Source organism: Dipodomys ordii, unplaced genomic scaffold (genome assembly GCF_000151885.1).
Source record: "Dipodomys ordii isolate 6190 unplaced genomic scaffold, Dord_2.0 Scaffold35, whole genome shotgun sequence".
Classification (NCBI taxonomy): domain Eukaryota; kingdom Metazoa; phylum Chordata; class Mammalia; order Rodentia; family Heteromyidae; genus Dipodomys; species Dipodomys ordii.
In genome coordinates, this window is record NW_012267251.1 from 826,489 (window position 1) to 834,564 (window position 8,076).

Here is an 8,076-nt window from a genome sequence, read left to right on the forward strand (position 1 = left end):
CGGTCTTTCCTGCCCGGGCTGGCTTTGAACCGTGATCCTCAGATCTCAGCCTCCTGAGTAGCTAGGATTACAGGCGTGAGCCACCAGCGCCCGGCTACATGCTTCTTTCTTTAAAGATACATTTACCTGAGGCTGTTCCTCCTTTGAGTTCTCCCCTTGTGTGATTGCCATTATGTACTACATATTGTGTGTGTATATCTATGTGTGAGTATACATGTATGTCTGGACTTCTCAACTCTAGAAGAGATTTGCTTCTGCTAGGTCTCAGTGGAGAAGGACCATTGTCCCTGCAACTAAAACTCAGAAGTATAAGGAAGAGAGCTAAGGGTGTGGCTCAGTGTCAGAGAGCCTGCCTACTAAGCATGGGACTCTGAGTTCAATTCTGAGTACCACCAAAAAAAAACCCAACCCAGTAAGGAAGGAATGCTAAGGAAACGGAAGTACTAATTACTTTGTTCTAATCATGGTATTCATGTGTTGAAATATCACACTGTACCCCATAAATATTCATGATTATTACCTGTGAATCAAACTTAAAAAAATTAAGTGGCCAGGTACCAGTGGCTCATGCCTGGAACTCTAGCTACTCAGGAAGCTGAGGATTGAAGTTCAAAGCCAGCACCCACAGGAAAGTCCTTGAGACTCTTCAATAAACCACCAGAAAGCTATAAGTAAAGCTGTGGCTCAAGTATTAGAACCTTAGCATTCAACAAAAAGCTCAGAGACCATACTTAGGCCTTGAGTTCAAGCCCAGGAATGAGTTCACACATGCATGCACACACACAAACACACAATTAAGTATAAAGAATGTATCAAGAAATAAGAGGTTCTTTTTATGCCATATATGCAGTTATTTCCATTTTTTTCCTTTCTGTTTTAGTTTTCAGTGCCCTTTATGTTGTATATAAGTTTATCTGATCTGAGGAAGGAAAAGGGAATCACAGAAACAGCAGGATAAAGGATGAACCAATGCAACAGTAATACCCTCTAGTAATGATACTCTCTGGTAATGAACTTTGGGAATTTTTTTTTTTAAACTCTGGGCTTGGGCACTATCCCTCAGCTTTTCAGCTCAAGGTGAACGCTCTACCACTTGAGCCACAGCGCCACTTCCAGTTTTCTAGTGGTTTATTGGAGATAAGAGTCTCATGCTGGCTTTGAACGGTGATCCTCAGAGCTCAGCCTCCTGAGTAGCCAGGATTACAGGAGTGAGCCACCAGTGCCTGGCAACTTGGGAATCTTTTACTACTAATAAACAGAAATTTTACTTATAGAAACAAGAAAAGAACATATTTTAATGTGTTTTTCTGAGTTTGGAATGGTAGAACAAAAACAATTAGAAAGGTGGAGTTATGAAATTGAAAAATCCTCTTTTGGGTCATTTCACAGGCTCAGATAGGAACAGAAACTTGTGTTTATAGTTCTCACTGATGAGAGTTGCTTTTCCAGATTGCCTTTATTGCTTGATTTTATTATGACTAGCAATATATCATGCTAGTTACCTGTTGCTATTGTTGCCTAGCAAATCACTTTAAAAAGAAGTGGAGTGGTTTAACATAGCATCTGTCCTGCAATGTTTTTTTTGTTTTTTGTTTTTTTGCCAGTCATGGGGCCTGAACTCTGGGTCTGGGCGCTGTCCCTCAGCTCTTCAGCTCAAGGCTAGCACTCTACCACTGGAGCCACAGCGCCACTTCCGGCTTTTTCTGTTTATGTGGTGCTGAGGAATCGAACCCAGGGCCTCATGCTTGCAAGGCATGCACTCTACCGCTGAGCTACGTTCCCAGCCCCTCCTGCAATGTTTAAAGAGGGTGACACATTCAGACAAATGTGTCATTGTGTGAGTCTGTCATCAAACATTGTAGGTGCACTTACAGATACTAAAATGCCTAGAATATATTATCAAAATGAACTCAAGAAAATGATGAAAAGAGGTTTTTTTTCCTTCGTTGCTGTTGTTTTCCTTTTATCTTATCTGTCTTTGGGGAGGGGGAGGGGGAACAGAAATTGTGGAACACAGGGTGAACAAATGTCAGCAGTGATATTCACTAGACACTTGAAGACGAACTACAACTTGGGTGGGGGGCATGGGAGGGAAAAACTGGGAGAAGGCAAGGGGAAGTGACAATGTTCAAAAAGAAATGTACTTTTTATCTGACCTGTGTAACGGGAGCCGCTCTGTCCATCACCTTTATAATAACAATAAAAAACGTTTTTCAAATGCAAAAAAAAATCAAATGCCTAGAATATCAGTAGGTAATACAGATTACAGACCACCATGATCTATGCAGCCCAACAAAGAATTATTACATGGCATGTGACTATATATAACTCACGATATTAGAATCCACAATTTAGATTCTGCCCCAGTAGGCAGCTCTTCTGCCAGGATCCGTCATGCACCTGTGATCAGCTCTACATCAATGTTGTCAATCTGGAGCTTTAGCTGGGAAACTGAGCTGACTGAGCTCTGGTCCATATGGTCCATATCAATAGCAGGATAGCCTGGACTTGTTCACACAGTGTGTTAGCTACATTTGCATCTTTGTGACCAAATACCTGTCAGAAGCAAATTAAGGGAAGAAAGATTTCCTCTGCTCCTGGCTTCGGTCCATGATTGTTTGGCCCCATTTGCTCGGAAGGAACATCATGGTGGTGACAGCATGTGGCAAAGGAAGACAGGGAGTAGAGAGACATAGACATGCTCCCCAGTCTTGTATCAGCTAAGCTCTACTCAAAGCCTCCAGAACCCCTCAAAAATAGCACCACTGGCTGGGGATCAACCCTTCAATGCATGAGCCTTCTGGGGAACACTGCCTGTCTAAGCTGTAATATGTGACAAAGGCAAGGGGTTTCAACAGATCAAGCAAAAGCACAAAGCCTCTAAATTCAGGCTGGAATTGTCACACACAATCTCTTCTTCCACATTATATTGACCAAAGCGAGTTCAAAATCTAGCCTAGATTCAAAAGTGGCATAATGAATTCTGAATAGAAAACATTTTAATATATATGCTTGATAAAGGAAAGGCTGGACAGTTGTGAGCAGTTTTGCACATTAGCACGTATATTATTTAGGGAGCGCTAAGGAGAACCTAAAAACACCAAACCTGCCCACACCCATAATTCCAGCACTCAAGAGGGTGGGGCAAAAAGGGTCATGAACTACTCCCAAAACACATGATCATTTGATCATGGAAATGTTAAAAAGGGCTGCCCAGGGTAGGATATGATCAACCCATCTCAATAGATGAAACAGAAAACATGGATATGGCCAAATTAGTGCACACGTCTGACCAGGATATGAGGAAATTGGCTAGGAAGGAGGTGGTAAGATCAAGGATGGTATTGACAAGGAAGGAGGGAATACTCAAATTCTATCCTCGTCCCTGAGTTACTCAAGAGAAGCATTTTCCAAAAGGCACAAGGAAACCTCTCATTAATTGGAGCTTCACCCCACCTCCCAGCCAAGAACCCTGAATAACCTCAAACCAACTAGGTCAAAAGGCCTGCACTATGCTTTTCCACCGAAAGCCCGGACTTCAGTCTCCTATCTTTTGCTCCTCTACTTAGAGGTTCAGAAGCAAAAGATCCAAAGGAGAGATGCTAAGACAAATTATTTGTTCCAAAGGTCAAGGCTGTCTACCTCAGATCACGGCAAAATGAGAATGAAGTGGTTAGCATGTAGAGAGAGGAAGAAGTCAGGGTTTTTACACCAACTGCTTAATCCTTTGGTGAAGGACCAAAAAAGTCAGAGTAATATAATTCCATTTTACCTGCAATCCAATGCCAACACACCAGACACAGTCTGTTGACTCTGTTTCCACCACTGACGGTCCTGTCCCTTCCTCTAGCCTTGTTTATCATGCACAAATGCTAGGGTTTATTGAAACACTTGTTATAACCACAATTAGCTGATGGACCTATTTTTAGCCATGACAGATCAGTATATCTATTTGGAATAGCCATATATAGCGTATGTTAAGATACCAAAAAATGTCTTGGTTATATCATAGATTAGCAAATATATGATCTTCCAAATTAATCTTAACATATAATAAATTTCTAGTCACTGAAAATACTTAGTTGGTGAAACTGTTTAGGAGTTTTATTTTATTGTTTCTAAGTTCTGGTGATCAGACACATGGCCTCACATATGCTAGATAAGTGCTCTAACACTGAGGACACCTCTACCTGCTATTAGTTTACTTTGATATGTCTCTGTCTTCATATTTGTTCCAATTTCTCTTCTAGAATCATACTTTCATTCATTTTTTTCTCTGAGCATTTTTTTGAACTTTTGGCATCCATTTTTTATTATGATTTGGTGACTTTTTGTTTATGGTACCAAGGAATTGAACCTAGGACGTCATACATGCTAGATAAGCCCTCTACCACTAAGCCGCATTTCCAGCCCTCTCTACATTCTTAGGATATCTCTGCTCAGTAGTCATATCCAACTTTGCTGTTTCATTAAATAGATCAAGTAGTAAATTTTTGGGTGGTAAACCCAAGGTTGCCAAAGAGTGTTTCTTTGGTCTGCTGTGAATTACATCAGCAAAACAAAGTGGTAAAAATGTTTTATGTTATTGGCCAAATATGTGATAACTGGCCTTTGTGAACATCACATTTGGTCCTGTAGGAGGGTTTCTTTTTGTTTTTATTGCTATCACCAAGAGAAATTTAAGCCTTTTCTATCTTCTTCCGCAAACCAACCACATGTTTCCTTGGCTCTTCGATGAGTTTGGTTCATCCCTTTCAATCCAGGAAATTTATACTTAGTATATGTAGACTCTCCTTGCACAAAATCTTCAATAGTTGTATTTACTTCTGCTCAGTGTGCCTTTTGTTGCAAGTGTACTCGCTCAAATGTGCTGATTTATATTTAACCCTACCAGATTTCATTTGTGTTTTTGAATTTGTCCTTTGGCTTTCAACTGTACTTGAAAGTAAGATGGCATACTACTTTTTTCTCTTTTTTTTTGTCTGTCGTAGGTCTTGAACTCTGGGCCTGGACACTGTCCCTCAGCTCTTCAGTTCAAGGCTAACACTCTACCACTTGCACCACAGCACCACATCCAGCTTTTCCTGCTTATGTGGCACTGAGGAATCGAACCCAGGGCCTCATGCATGCAAGGCAAGCACTTTACCACTGAGCCAAAATTCCCAGCCCTAGTATAGTACTTTAAATGGTCTCTTAAATAGTGGTGATGTAATGTTCCCTCACAATGATTACTTTTAAAGTTTCTTAGTTTTTATAGAAAAGGAAACTGCTGACACCGGCTGTGCCTTAAGTCAATCAGTCTTCCTATTCTTTATCTAAGTCTCCCCCCAAACACCAAGACTTAAATTTGATTTTTATACTTACACATTGCATAAAGCTGGATAAATTACTTTCCTTATTTATTTTTTTATTTCTGTTTTCCCAGGTATAAATGAGTCACTACAGGGCACATTAGTAAATTCATTGAGAAATATGGGACTTTGGCTGAGAGGAAAACCACACTTCTGTGATGTGCCCATGGTTCTGACAGATTTCTGCAGAATTCTAGAGTTAAACATTAATGATGAAAGCATTCCTCATGAGGTTTAGTCACATATTGCTCACTTTCTCAACTGGTCTATTTCCTAAATTAAGGCATGATATGGCTTCAACTCTTGGATTCTAAAAACTACAATAAACTGAAATACAGTTAAAAGAAGACAATGAATCACTATGGCTACACTACCCTCATGACTTACACGCTATCTTTGTAAGAAATATAGCAAGGGCTGGGAAGGTAGCTTAGTGGTAGAGTGCTCGCCTCGCATGTATGAGGCCACATAAGCAGAAAAGGCCAGAGGTGGCGCTGTGGCTCAAGTGGTAGAGCGCTAGCCTTGAGCTGAAGAGCTGAGGGACAGCGCCCAGGCCCAGAGTTCAGGCCCCACAACGGTCAGGCCCCACAACGGACGGAAAAAAAAAAGAAATATAGTAAACACTCAGTCCAATCTCTCTATACTTTGTAAGGTAGGATATGATTAACCAATTATATCCTGAGCTTTTGAGAGCTTGAAGAAGTCTTGAAATTTGACTACAGTAATAAAAAAAATTAAATTAAAAAAAACCCTGAGCTTGGGGCTGGGAAGGTGACTCCATGGTAGAATGCTTGCCTTGCATTCATGAAGCCCTGGGTTTGCTCCCTCAGCACCACATTAATCAGAAAAAGCGGAAAGTGGCGCTGTGGCTCAAGTGGTAGAGCACTAGCTTTGAGTTCAGGCCCCACAACCAAAAAAAAAAAAACAAAACAAAAACCTGAGCTTTTGGGAACTTGAAAAATCTTGAGATTCAACTAGATAACGAGACTTATAAATGACAACTCTGAAAACATACAATGCTGGTATTTCATTTTCATGAGTTGTGTGTGTGTGTGTGTGTGTGTGTGTGTGTGTGTATGTGTATGTGTGTGTATTTCATTTTCATGAGTTTGTGTGTGTGTGTGTATGTGTGTGTGTATTTCATTTTCATGAGTTGTGTGTGTGTGTATGTGTGTGTATTTCATTTTCATGAGTTTGTGTGTGTGTGTGTGTATGTGTGTGTGTGTGTGTATTTCATTTTCATAAGTTTCGTGCGTGTGTGGGGTGTGTGTGTACCATTCCTGGGGCTTGAACTCCAGACTTAGGCTCTATCCCTGAACTTATTTTGGTAATTTAGTGGGAATAAAAGTTGCATAGATTTTCCTGCCTGGGCTGGCTCAAGATCCTCAGATCTAGTCTCCTTAGTAGCTATGATTATAGGTACTACTGAGGTTTGTGCCTCTAAGAATGATTTCTAACCCGAGCTAATGGTTCATGCCTGTAATCTTAGTTACTCAGAAGATTGAGATCTAAGGATCATAGTTCAAAGACATCCTGGTAACAAAGTCCATGAGAATCTTATCTCCATAACCACCAAAAAGCTGGAAGTAGAGTATGACTCAAGTAGAAGAGCACCAGACTTAAGTGAAAAGGCTAAGAGACAGTGCCTAGGCCCTAAGGCCGAGCCCGGGAAAAAGAAAAAAAACAACCAAAAGATTTCTAAGGCTGGGATTTCTACACTTAGAACACATGCTTAGTATACATAATACCCTGGGTTCAATCCTCACCACTCCCACTCCAAAATAATGGTTTCAAGAAATAGTATATCTAGCCGGGCGCAGGTGGCTCACGCCTGTAATCCTAGCTACTCAGGAGGCTGAGATCTGAGGATCACGGTTCAAAGCCAGCCCGGAAAGACCGTGAGACTCCTATCTCCAATAAACCACCAGAAAACCAGAAGTGGTGCTGTAGCTCAAGTGGTAGAGCGCTCGCCTTGAGCTGAAGAGCTGAGGGACAGTGCCCAGGCCCAGAGTTCAAGCCCCACGACTGACAAAAAAAAAAGAAAGAAAGAAATAGTATATCTAGAGATGGTTTTAATATATTTAATTAACGTCAGTACATCATGGACATTACCCAACAACTGTCTTGGTTCTACCAGCTACATATGAGACTGGAAATATTATTCAACATACACAGTGTCCTGTACTAGAAACAGGAAGCCGTCGTAAGAGATAATAATTCCATAACAATGGAGATTTAAGTGTCCAGCTATGCTATCTTCATCTTGCGCTTATTCCACATCATTTGTTCTTCCTCGAAAAAATTTAAAAGGGAACATAAGATTTTTCTTTCTCACAATATGTGCAGTGGGTTGGCTACTAGATTTAGCTACTGATAAAGAAAACAGAATTGAAATACTAGAGCTAGTAAGATCAATTGCTTCCCTCAGATTTTTTAATATACTATAAAACTCTGGCTAACGTCATCCATGTATGCCATTCATTGTTCCATATCTGGTTTGGGCAAGGTATGATTTGGTGAGGACAAGGCATGTGTTTTATTTGCAGTGTTAAATAGGGGTTCAATAGTGTTTGCTGATTTACTAAAATATTCTGTGACTAATGGCAGTGTGGTTTTCCCAAGGTCAGGATGGGCTTGCCTAACTGAACACGTCTGCATTGCTGTAGCTGACCCCTCACCTGGCTTCTTCTTGTATGTTTTGCATGGGTGAGGAGCTCACTGCTTA